The 13,184-nt window shown below is 40.1% G+C and overlaps 1 protein-coding gene across 2 annotated transcripts in view; it reads right to left on the bottom strand.

The window, feature by feature from the left end:
• Positions 1–12,153, bottom strand: part of LOC103129278 (U2 small nuclear ribonucleoprotein A') — a 56,782-nt gene extending 44,629 nt beyond the window's left edge. Inside the window, exons 1-2 of one of the 2 annotated variants that reach the window (XM_007540321.2) lie at positions 11,220–12,153; positions 2,366–2,736 (exon numbers count right to left, since the gene is read on the bottom strand). The gene's annotated coding sequence lies outside the window, so the exon portion shown is untranslated. The remainder of the gene's footprint in view (positions 1–2,365; positions 2,737–11,219) is intronic. The other variant, XM_007540320.2, reaches the window with a different exon arrangement.
• Between the last annotated feature and the right edge of the window lie 1,031 nt (positions 12,154–13,184).

The raw sequence follows: 13,184 nt of genomic DNA, 5'->3' as shown, positions 1-13,184 counted from the left end.
TAAATCGAGCATATTTGTTCTAGCAGTAACCGTGTTTGATGCATGTTATTTTGCTGTAATCTGTGGGGAAATAAATCGAGCACATTTAATTCTAGCAGAAACAGCGTTTGGTTTCGTTATTGCCGCCGATCTCCTTCGACCCTGATTTAAAATTTCATAAAATTTTTTCAATATTTTATTTTTTATCTGTATGTCAGAAGGCCTGCTTGTGCCCCTCACCAATAATATTTAGCTAAATATAATAATTTAGCAAAAATAAATTAGTCTGGGTGCCCTCAGTCTACTAATGACTCTCAGTTTCTCTGCCTCCCTCCATGTTATTCAGACACCAGGCCCATGGTGAGAAGTGGGGTGGATCTGTGCTCTTTATATCAAATTATGGGCAAGAATATTTTTTCATACACTGATTTGTGAAAAGAAAATCAGTGTATGAATAGGTCTGATGTTGACGTTAGGAAAACTGTTTCTATTCATATTTTTGTAATTGTCCTTGCAAAAGTGGGAAAAAACCTGCCTCGCCCCTAAACACTGCTGCAGAGAAAACTTCTGATTTTAACTTAATCAGGCTGCTGAATGTCCAGTTCACTACAGGCAGTCTGAGTCAGTCCCACTGACAAATATAAAGAATGTCTGTCTTTATATCAGACATTCTGATATAAGACACGGTACTGCGACTGCGACTGCCACCGCGAGTCGCGACGCACCTCAATGCCCCGGTACCACCTGGTACCACCTGGTGACTGTTCGCTCTGCTTCTCCTTAAAGTCACTATCAGGTGGGTTAAAGCCGCTGCTGATGGGATCTGGGCTGAGGGTGAGCAGCTGTAAATAGAAGTTACTGCAGAACCTCAAGTGTTAAAGATTCAGCCCATTCGGAGTTCACAAAATAAACATCAGCGAAAAATATTAGCCATAATTAGAACCACAGCATAAAGCCAATCATGCCACAATAAAATGAATCAAAATGTCCCCAAAGTATCAGCGGACTGGCATAGGGGCTACCAGGGGATTCCAGGTAGATTCAGAGATGCGCATTGCAGCGGCTGTTCATGCAGGGCTGGCCCAAGAACCCCACCCACCCCTGAAACCTTTTCTACTAAGAACCTCAGCATCACTAACGTTTAAATATAATTAAGGTGAAGTCTGTGAGAGGAGACCAGGTTTATTGGCCAAGTTTAAAATCAATCACTGATTGCTGGTTATTTGCTGTGATGTTATTGTGAACAAACCCAATTCAAACACAAAGATTACACCATACAGTAGCCATGATAACACACCATCAAGATGATTCTTTAAACTTTTACAAAGTAAACTTGCTAATTAAATCCTAAATGTATAGTTTTTCTCAGATGAATGCATTAAATAAAATTTAATAATACCGTCATTCTCTATAAATGAATGCTACAGGTTTAGATCTATGGTCTGTGTTACAATTAAACAATTTCTAGGGGCCTCTTAATGGCCTCTACCAGCAGCTACTGAGTTTTCTTTGCCTTGATATCCCAGTTTTACAAAAGGTGCTAACATCAAAAAATTATACAGAGTTTAAAACTTTGAGATTTTTTCATCTATAAAGCAGTCTGCAGCCAAGTTATTGTAGAGGTTAAATAGATATTATTAGGGCTTTGTCATGTTGGGTTCCAGTTTCTGGTAACACTTTATTTGAAGGGGGGTGAATAAGACTGTCATGACACTGTCATAAACAAGACATAACACATGTCATGCACATGAATAAGCCTTCATGAATATTTATGACTGTTGTCATAAAGCGTCATTCGGTAAATTATGACACTTTTAATACAAAGTTGACATTATTCAAAATCTCTTTGTTATGACAACTTGACATTAGCCAAGAAATCATTACTGATATAAATTTGTTATAAAAGTATTACTTATTGCACTTTAAAGATTAGGTAACTTTATGTTATTAAAGGTAAAGTTTAAACAGTAATGATTCATTGGTTAATGTCAAGTTGTCATAACAAAGACATTTTGAATAATGTCAACTTTGTATTAAAAGTGTCATAATTTACCGAATGACACTTTATGACAACAGTCATAAATATTCATGAAGGCTTATTCATGTTCATGACAGGTGTTATGTCATCTTTATGACAGTGTCATGACAGTCTTATTCACCATCTTCAAATAAAGTGTTACCCATTTTCTTTACCCACATACAGAACACCACCAGGAGAATAGATAATCAGATAAATAGTTTATTTTAACAATAATGAAAAGTGAGATTATGCGAGTCTGGTCCTTGGGGTTGGCAACCCAGGTTGTCTGTATGCTGAAGAAAAAGAGATGATGAGTTTGAGGTCGTCAGAAAATTGGAACTTCGAGATGAATTAGTCTGATCTTACTTGATGTGAAGATAGATTTCCGCCAGGAGGGTAATGCAATGGTTTCCAGAGTATGGAAACCACTGTGTGGGTATCCTTGAAGTGGTCCGGGTTCCAGTGTGAGGTCTTGACGGAGTGGGTTCTCTGCTGGTGATGGGGAGGTTGTGGTGGAGGGAGGACAGGTAAGTTCAGGCAAGTTCAGATGTGGAGGAATGAGGAGCGAACTGACTGCCAGCTGGGAATCTAGAAACGGTTTATTGGAGATCTGCAGGAGTGAAGAAGGTTCTTGGGCAACCAGTGGGTAACAATCCACGATGTCATGCGGGGGGGAGATCCAGAAAGCCAGGTCTCAGGCTTCACAGGGGAATTTCCAAGGTGTCACAATGAAACACCTGAGAGAGAGGTGACAAGGATAAATTACTAGAAGCAATTTCAGAGATAACACAGAGGGCTAGCTCAGAGGGGCGCAGAGTACCATGACTGGCAAACACTCAGGCATTGAAGTGCTGGCAGCCTGTTCCTCATATATTCCAGGATGATTGAGTGATGAATCACAGGTGCACCGACAGAGTCAGCGGGTACACCCTCCAAGGTGTACAGCCTCTAGTCCCCATCTAGTGGATGAAGGGGGAAGCAGCAGGCAAACAGAGAAAAACCCACAAAGAAACCGAAAACCCCAGTTCCCATCCATTCATTTTCTGTCCCTAGTTGGGACAGGAGGGTTGCTGGTGCCTATCTCCAGCTAACGTTCCGGGAGAGAGGTGGGGTCACCCTGGACAGGTCGCCAGTCTGTCGCAGGGCAACACAGAGACACACAATCATGCACACAAACACTCACACCTAGGAGAGACCAATTAACCAGACAGACATTAACCCACCATGCACAGGGAGAACATGCAAACTCCATGCAGGCTGGGAATCAAACCCAGAACCTTCTTGCTGCAAGGCAACAGTGCTACCAACTGTGCCACTGTGCACCCCATCCCAGATCCCAACAGGCTTAATTAGTAAAATGGCAGCAAATTTGCTTATTTCATAACTTCATAACCAGCGACCTTCTCTCCGATGGTCTGTTTAACAGCTACAGTAACAGATCAGCTCAGCCCTCCAGGACTGTCAGCAGCAGAAACAGCAACATTATACCTGTTGGAGAAAATATATTAAAGCAAATGTAAAATATATTACATTTGCTTTACATTGTCCCCACATGAACTGAACTAATTTGATATAGTAGGATCAAATTAAATTCTTGATTAATATTGTTGCTATGTTGTTATGTTGTTGTACTGTGTTTTAAGATCTTGTTCAATGTGGCCTTTTTTAATTTTGAGCCCCTCCCCCTCCAAAGGTCTCTGCACGGCCCTGTTTTGTTTGAACTTCTCAGTTTCCCCCTGAAAACTTGCTAAAGTCAGTGGTTGGGGCGCAAGGATGGCCCACCAGCTGCACACCGTGTTTGTTGTATTAAAAAATGTAAGTTGATAGGAAATGTATCAACTTACATTTTCTTATGTTACTGGAAGACCTTAGCAATGCTAAAACACACAGTCTTAAGAAAAACAAAAAAATACAGTTAAAATAAATATAATTTCTTTTCACATCTATTAAATCCCAATTAGGTAATTAGCCAGTGGATCTAAAAACACATTTAGAACTGAACTAAATAAATTAACTAGGCAGCTGCATAAGGCCCCTGGATCTTCAGGGGCCCCATAAATGCTAACATTTTAACACAGACCACCGATATTAAATTTTAACATTCGTTTAGTCAGAATAGCAATGTTGTTAAATTAGATTTAATGGTTTCAGCAGGGATACATTAAAAGATTTTAAATTGTTTAATATTTCAATTTAAGATTTTAAGGAGCTGGCAAGTTCAACTTCAACTTTGACGACTATTTTCTTTTCTGGACAAGACCTCCCCCTTTCCACCATTGTTACAAATCTTGGAGTAAGAATGGATTCTCATCTTACATTTGAAAATCACATTAAGCATCTATTTAAAATCTGTTTCTTTCATCTTCGTAATATCTCCAAAATTCGTCCATCTCTCTGTTTCTCTGATGCCGAGACTATTGTCTCGGCATCAGAGACAAGATGCCGTAGTCGAGCCTCCAGGCCTCCAGGCTCGACTACTGCAACTCTGTTTGTTGGAATCCATAAAAAACATCTTCAGAAGCTTCAATACATTCAAAATAGCGCAGCCAGGATTCTATTGAGAGCCTGTAAATCTGACGATATTACATCTATTCTGCATGACCTTCATTGGCTTCCTGTCAGCTACAGAATTCAGTACAAAATCGCTCTCATTACCCATCAGTGTTTAAACGGAACCACACCGGATTATCTGAAGGACCTTGTCAATCCACATTCATCCACCAGATCTCTATGATCACAAGACTGCAACTTCCTCCACTTTCCTCGATCCAGATTAAGGACCATCGGTGATTGGGCATTTGCTGTGGCTGCCCCCCATCTCTGGAACTCTCTCCATGATTATTTGAGAGCTCCGCAACCACTGGTTGACTTTAAAAAATGCTTAAAGACTTTTCTTTTTAAGCAAGCCTATTCTGCCTCCACATGATTTTTATGATGATGATTTTATCTATGATTTTAGTTGCACTATAGCACTTTGAGATTTTTGCTAATGAAAAGTGTGGTACAAATTAAATTTATTATTATTATTATTATTATTATTATTATTATTATTATTATTATAAGTTTACTTTGTAAGAAGTGCAAAGAACAATCTTGAGTTAGTAAGCAACAGTTTGATGCTGCTATGGTAACAGAGGTAACAGAGTTGTGAAGAAACAGAGTTTGAGCTCTGTTTGTTCACAAATATATTTGTGAACAAACACCTGTTATCTCAGCAATTTACAGTTACATCTTTTAATGTTGGACAATTAAGCTAGAGCCCCTCTCCCATATTCCATTAAATCATTGTTGAAATGCTGTTAGTGGTGCTGATGATCTTGGCAGATAGAGGGGACCCTAAATCAAATTGTTTTCAAGGCCTCATGCAATCTAGGACTGGCCCTGCATGAAAAGCTAAACCCGCTGCACTGCACATCCCACTGCTGGATACAGAGAAATATACGAGGAGATTCAACTTATGGGACGGTAGAGAACAAGCTTTTCCATTTCTTGACCGTTAATTTTGTAAGCTTAACAGAGAATGTTTAGTTGCCAGAGATTTAAGGAGCAAGTTTTCCTGATTGCATCACAGCAACTACCGGATAGACAAAGCATTTGATATGGCACAGTTTGAAGCATTGTGGCGCTGCAAAAAATAAATAATAAAAACAGCATGCTCTATGACTATGAGGCAAGCACTACAGCCCATCCATGCGCTGATCAATCGCCGCACCAATGCACCACTGAGGAACACATAAACTTTATCAATGCAGACACAGGGCCACGCGCAGGGCTAGATGGTGTAAGATGTAAACACACAGCTGCCCAGGAAACTGAAATGTGTCACCATCTCCACCCTCTCCCCATTTATAACTCTGGGCTGAATGTTTGGTTTACATCCTCTAAAGTCGACAATCAGTTCCTTCGACTTGAAGGTGTTCAAACGGAGGTTGCCATTGGTGCACCAGACAGACAGTCATTCCACCTCAATTCTGTATGCGATTTCATCTCCTCCAGAGATCGGCCCCACCACTGTGGTATCATCAGCAAACTTTATGATGGTATTGTTTGGGTGGGAAGGGCTATAGTCATGGGAGTAGAAGCTGTAAACTAGGGGTCTCTTAGCACAAAGCCTTGTGGAAGGCCGGTGCTTGTGCTCAGGGCTGAGGACAGGTTGGTTCCTACTCTCACCCTCTGGGAGCGGTGTGTCAGGAAGTTCATGATCAAGCAGCAGATGTTGTGGGGGAGACCCAGATCCCCAAGGTTCCTCACCAGTCTGCTCTGAATGATGGTGTTAAAAGATGAGCTGAAGTCCAGGAAGAGCAGCTTCACATAGCTCCTTTGCTGTTCCACGTTTGTCAATGTGGTGTGATGGTGGAGGACTTTAAGCATGGTGATGGAGCTTTGGGTGAGGGACTGATTAAAAATGCTGCTAAAAATCCCAGCAGCTGATCTGCACAGACCTCCAAGAACATAAATAGCTTGGTTTTTGTTACTATACATATTGATCAGATAACAAGTGTAGTAGAAGTATGAAACACTGCCACCCGCAGTTAAGCTAGCAGGCAGTTAAAGCCAGTGTTTTTGACCATTTTTGCAGGATATTTGCAATAAACTAAGAATCATGCATTAGAGTTGTGGGTTTTGAATCTCCACAATCATGGAATTGCAAAAAACATATAAAAGGTTGTAAATAACCCCAACTTACTTGATATACTTCTTTTTAGAGCATATTGCCTTTTTGTTAGTTAACGTCCGGTTTTTGTATTTTATGCTTTTATTTTGATAAAGAGAACTTCCGCTGCTTTTGTTGTGCAGCGGCAGCATGGCAACAGAAGGAACAGAAAAAAAGTTCCAACAAAGTTGTTAAATGTATTTTATTATTAGTGGCTCCCTTGATAGAGGCACAAGCTCTTACGGTGAAACTCAGAGTTTACTCCTTATAAACCTGTCCATCAGTAAAGCCAACCAGCTCCAGTTGGTTCTAGAGATTCATATCAACCACTCTGGGAACAATGTGCATCAGTTCCTGTAAACAATCCACTACAACAATTACACCCTCAAGCTGCTGCTCCATCGTTTCTCAGCTGGCTAAAGCTGAGAAACAAGACAGCATAGCTGTAAACAGAATCCCAGCGCCTGTGGCCATGGTGTTCAGCATGGATCCCATCACCTACATTGAGAATGACAAGGCAAGTGAAAGACCTGAGAGCTCCACAAACATCATAGAAAGTGATTCTACAGCAGCCACAGCTCTGAGTGTCACAAAGATGGGTCAGTCAGGTTGCACCTGCATGATTGTTCCTGTGTGGGTTTCTACTGCCCAGAGTCCATCTAAAGAGAAGTTAGTTTACGCTTTACTGGACACAAAGTGACAACACATTTATCAGTGAAGAAGTAATTAACCAGTTACAAGCAGATTCCCATCCAGTTAACTTAAAACTTACCACAATGCTGGAAGTTCAAACAATTGTCAAAAGTCAGAGAGTAGCAGGGCTACGTGTGAGAGGTTATAATTCAGATTTTCACATCGAGCTTCCACCCTGTTACAAAAAGGACAACATGACAACGCACCTACAAATGAAATGGCAAAGAAATGGAATCATATGGCAGACATTGAAGATAAGTTACCTCCTCTCCTTAGTTGCAATGCTGGATTACTTATTGGATTTAATTGTGCCAGAGCTTTAGCTCCAAAAAAGGTTCTGCTGGGAAAGGAGAATTAACCATTTGCTTTCCAGACAGATCTAGGGTGGAGCATTATTGGTATCTCCACATCAGAGTCAAACGAAACTGAAACAATTCTGTGCTGTGAATTATGGTAAAGGAATGGTCTTCTGCATCATCGATGGACATGATCAGTGTTAAGGATGGAAAGGTAAAGGATGAAGAGGCTCACAAAAGGATAACGTTTTTCTGGACAAACGTAAGGAAGGAATACAGAAAAGCAAACAAGGACACGGTGAGAAGGCTCTTCTATTCAAATAAGCTTCACACTCAGATATTAAAAGGCCTGCAGAAATCACATTGAAACACTCAAAGCAAATGTTTAACAAGGCAGAAAATTACAATATGGACTATGTTGCACACAAGAATAACAGAATCAAAAGAGATGTGAAAGAATACAAGGCGAATATTGTACTTACCACACCCAAGGCAACCAGCTACCACATCACAACAAAATGCATCAGCTAGATGTATTCATGGAAACAGACGATCTCCTCAAGGTGGGAGGATGACTTTCATCTATCAAGGACTCCTTCAAGCACCAAGATGTGATCCCAAAGCAACATTAACCAGGCAAACTCATCATATCTCAGAATCACAACAAAGTAAAGCACCAAGGAAAAGGATTCACCATAAAAAAAATCAGATGGAGTGGTCATTGGATCCCTGGGATAAGCAGAACTGTTGCTTCATTTATCTGCCAGTGTGTCATCGGTCTCAGGCTTCGCAGAGCTCCAGAGGGCTAAGACCAACCTGTACAGCGTTTAGAGCGTCTCCTCCCTTCACACAATGTGGCATGGACTGTTTAAGGACAGTTAGTAATGTGCCGAATGCCATTCAGTCACTCAATGATACCTCACTAAGGACTTTTTGAAGTCTTGGCTATAGTAGACCCCTGACTGTAAATAATCTGAACAGCCATGACATGTTTTTATTCTGTTAGAAAGTTTTTAAGGTAATGTATACATGGGTTATTTTGTTTGAGAAAATTATTTCTGTTCTTGTGTAAACTCATTTATAATTTTGGTGGGAGTGTAAATAACTCCAACTTACTTGTTGTACTCCCTTTTTAGAGCTTATTGCCTTTTTGTTAGTTAACTAATGGTTTTTGTATATTATGCTTTTATTTTGATAGGAGAACTTCCACTGTTTTTGTTGTGCAGCGGCAACTTGGCAACAGAAGGAACGGGAAACAAGTTGGAACAGAGGGTGCATTCACACTGCAGCCTGAAGTGATCCAAATCCGATTTTTTGGCAATTCTGATTTTTTTGCCGGGGCCGTTCACACTGCCAGTAAATGCGACCTGTATGCGTTCTGCAGTGTGAACAGGCAAACAACCTGATAGTGTCCCACATGCGCAGTAGAGGGCGCAATAGCATCAGTGTTCTCAGTGTTCTTCCAGCTGCCATAAAAAGAAGTGCTCAGTGTTTGCGGAAGTAAACATGGAGGCTAATGGTGGAGCTTAGCTTACATATTTGAAGTTGTTGTCCGGCTGGAGCAGCATATTAACAACTTAATCCTCATATAGTTCGTCATAGTTGTTGTTTTTCTTCCCACTTGCTTACTTCAGGACGCAGAATAGTGAGATTTGTTGAGAATCAGTGACGTTCAGTTCGGATGAATGCAACCTGAACGTTAGGTCGCATTTGAAACGGATACTTATCGGATATGGGTCACATTCGAAAAAGAATCCGACCTGTACTATTCACACTGCCATGAAAAGATCGGATACAGGTCGCATTACGTCAAAAAAATCGGAATTGGTTCACTTCAGGCTGCAGTGTGAACGCACCCTTTGGGTGTTGTTAAATGTATCTTATTATTAGCAGCCCCCTTGATAGAGGCACAAGGCATGTCTGTTTTGTAAATAAGGACATTTCTTTTATTGATTGATTGAAATTATAAATTTGCTTTATCATATAAGAATACTGGTTTGGTTTATGAATGAGAATCAATATTTTAGTTGTGAACGTTATGTTCTGGTTCAAAAGTTACGGTTGTAAGAGGGTCGTTTGTAGCTTGCACTGTCTTTTGTTTGTCTTTGTTTGTACACCGCTCTTATGGTGAAACTTAGGGTTTACTCCCAAATAAACCTGTTCATCAGTAAAGCCCTGCGACAGACTGGCGACCTGTCCAGGGTGTACCCCGCCTCTCGCCCGGAACGTGAGCTGGAGATAGGCACCGGCACCCCTCCCGACCCCACTGAGGGACAAGGGTGACGGAAAATGGATGGATGGATGGATCAGTAAAGCCAAAATCCTTGATTTTAAGGGGGGTATGCTGCAAAGGTCTTTATAAAGCCTGACCTGCTGACTCCAATGTTGGGCGATACCAGTTTTTTTGTGTTTAAAGTCAGCTTGGGAACAAAGTTGCTTCTAGCAACTGTGAGATAGCTTTTTTTATTCATGCACGTGTAGACGTGACCTTGTGGGCAGGTCAATCAAATCAGCCAGAAAGGTCAGTTTCACATGCAAGTATTGGCTGATATCCCAAAAGTAAGGAAATCAGGAATAAGTGTTATGATCTATGTTTTCTGTGTGGTTATTTTTGAGGTTTTTCTGTCTTTTAGTTTTCCCCTGTGAGTCTGTCTTCCCTGTTGATTGCTCCCCAGATGTGTCTACTTACCTGATTACCCTCCCTGTGTATTTAAACCCACCTGTTGTCTTTGTCTCTTGTCGGGTCCTTGTCTTAGTTTGTCTATCGTCTAACGCAACGTCTTGTGAGTCAGTTTGTTTTTCCCCTCAGTAGAACTGTTAAGTCCTGAGGTAGTTTATTTCTATGTCCAGTCCACATGTCAGTTGCTACCGGTATTGGCTACGTGCTTGTTTGCTGCCGTGCTTCCTGAGCCAGGACTGTGTTCATCTCTCTCATTAAACGCTTCATCTTCACCATACCTGGGTCTCAGCGTCAATCCTCACCACCATCAACAACCACTTTATGACAATAAGCTGGTGATCTGTGTATTTGTCAGCATGATAGAGGACAATGGAACAACGTAGAATTGATAATAAAGTTGATCAAAGACAAGAACACAAAAACTTTGGAACTGTGGTCAAGAATCTTCCCAGATCATAATTTTCTCTGAGAATATGTGGTTATGTGTTAAAAAGCTCTAGATAACTTTAGATAACTCTAAAATATAACAGAAGAATGCATCACCATCCATCAAATGCATTTATTTTTTTATTCAATCAAAAACAAGTTTCAGTATCTCAAAGAAAAAAGCAAAATATCTAGAAAATCCATTTGCAGCTTTGACTTAATATTTACTTTACATTCAGATCATTAAGGATTTCCAGTCTTATTCAAGACAAGACATCATAGGATTAGATGTAGATGTACCGGTGTTAATATTATTCAAATATCAGTTAGCACAAAATATCATTTAAAAATATGTATTAATTAGATTTTTTTATCTTATTTATGGCACAAAAAACTATTTCAATTATTTAAATGCTTTAAATTTAAACCAAGTATTTAAACACGTATTTTGTCAGTTTTGTGTGGACTCACCGAGCCGAGGACGACATGCTGGATCTGTTCAGTGCCTGAGAAACCCTGAGAACGGCTCTCAGCCTGCATAAAATGGTTTCTTTCATGCTCTGCTGGGAGATCACATGATGGAGATAATCACATTACTGTTTACCCATGTGGTTCAAACCCTCTGGCCCTGATCTAAATAACGCAGCCTGGGCTTGGACAGCAACAGAGAATCAATTAAACAGACTTGACATGAACGACTTTAAAAGGAACTCTTTGGTGGCAATTCTCCAAATTCTGCTTATATGTACAGTAAAAGTACAATTTGAGTTATTTTCAGTTGGCCATTTTAATGGAACAAAAGTAAAGAATTTGACCATTAAATTACAGTTCATAACTGTGGAAACACAATTAAACTCAGATGAAGTCAAGAATATATACAAAATAAAAGTAAAATATGAAAAATAAAAAATGTTCACAGAGATAAAATGTTCTGGTGCAGTATGTGTGGAAAAATTTCCAACTGTTTTCACACCATTAAAAAACAAAAAGTCATTAAAAACTTTAGTACTTTCATTGGTTAAATAAAGCACAGTGTTCTAAAATTGCTTTAGAGCTACAATAAATCATAAAATCATAAAAGTAGGCCATAAAAAAAGACCCCAGTGGTCCTCGATGACAGGTTATTTCCTGAGCATCAGTAGCAGCTTATCTTGCTGCTGCAAGTCGTCCTCAAAGTTTAACTGAGCACACAAAACGATGAGCTCTGCTCCTCTTGCAGTCTCTAATTTGCCACTTGGCGTTTCTCCACACCAGCACACACTTCCTGTTTCTCTTCATTTTGGAGCGAGGGGGGGTCTTCCTCCAGTTAGTATAGCTGACAGGCTCACCGCCCGCCCACTCCCACCATCCTTCAGCCTCCCTGCTGTTCAGACCTTAAATGACAGAATAGACCTTCTTATTTAAAAATAACAAGAATTGGTGAAAGAAGAAAGAGATATTCAATAGAATATCAATAGAATATCTCTTTATTGGGGCCTGCCTTGGCAATGCATAAGGAAAGGCATTGCATGTCAGGCACCTATTGTTCTATACCCAATAGAATGTCTCTTTATTGGGGCCTCCCATTAGCATTACATAGGGAAGATCGAAGTAAAGCAGTCACTGCCTCCCATGTAATGCATGGCAAGCACCTGTTGTTCTACACCTAATAAAGAAACGCTCTATCAGTGAGAATGCATTACTGCACTCTCACTTATTAAGATCCTCCTCACATTTTTCGGTCATTAACTATTTCTGCTATTTTCAACTAATAGTGCTAATTCATATCTCAAAACGTTCAGCTTCTTCAGGAGATTGCTGTTATACTTTTGCTAAAATTCACTATTGTACTTTTTAAAATTGTATCTATGTCATGATTCTATGTTGCTAATTAAATAAAATTATATGGTAATGACGTGTCTGACAGATATAGCCGTGAGTTTGTTCTAAGCATATGCTGACCTGACAGAACACTCTTCTTTGTTCTTGTAATGCTCTGCATACACTACAGTACCTATCATTATTTTATTTAATTATGTACATTGATATTTTTTTAATTAACAAATAAATAAAACACAAGAATGAAAGCGCACGCAGAGCATGCACATTGATCTTTGATTGTTTTTGTTCAAAGTGGCAGCTGTAATGTCTGCCATGGTGTCAGACTACCTGGCTTATGTAGTGGGAGAGAGGGTGAGAACAGTCACGATGAGCGCCTTGTGCATGGTTACTTCTTGCTTGTTGCTCCTTGGTCAGTGTTCATAGTTGAGCGTTATTTGCCATCTGGGCATTGCCTCAATTGCTATGTTAAATGGTACAGAGAGTGGTGGTTTCTGACATGAGCAATATAGGCAAATGCCCAGGGCATTATCTTTTTAGGGATGGCACCAGACCACCACAGATTGTAGCACAGAGATGGAAGCAAAGCAGACAAAAAATTTTGTTCTGCTTTTAATA

Source organism: Poecilia formosa, unplaced genomic scaffold (assembly GCF_000485575.1).
Source record: "Poecilia formosa unplaced genomic scaffold, Poecilia_formosa-5.1.2 Scaffold532, whole genome shotgun sequence".
NCBI lineage: Eukaryota > Metazoa > Chordata > Actinopteri > Cyprinodontiformes > Poeciliidae > Poecilia > Poecilia formosa.
Note: the sequence above shows the minus strand (reverse complement) of the source record. Positions and strands in the feature narration are given on the sequence as shown.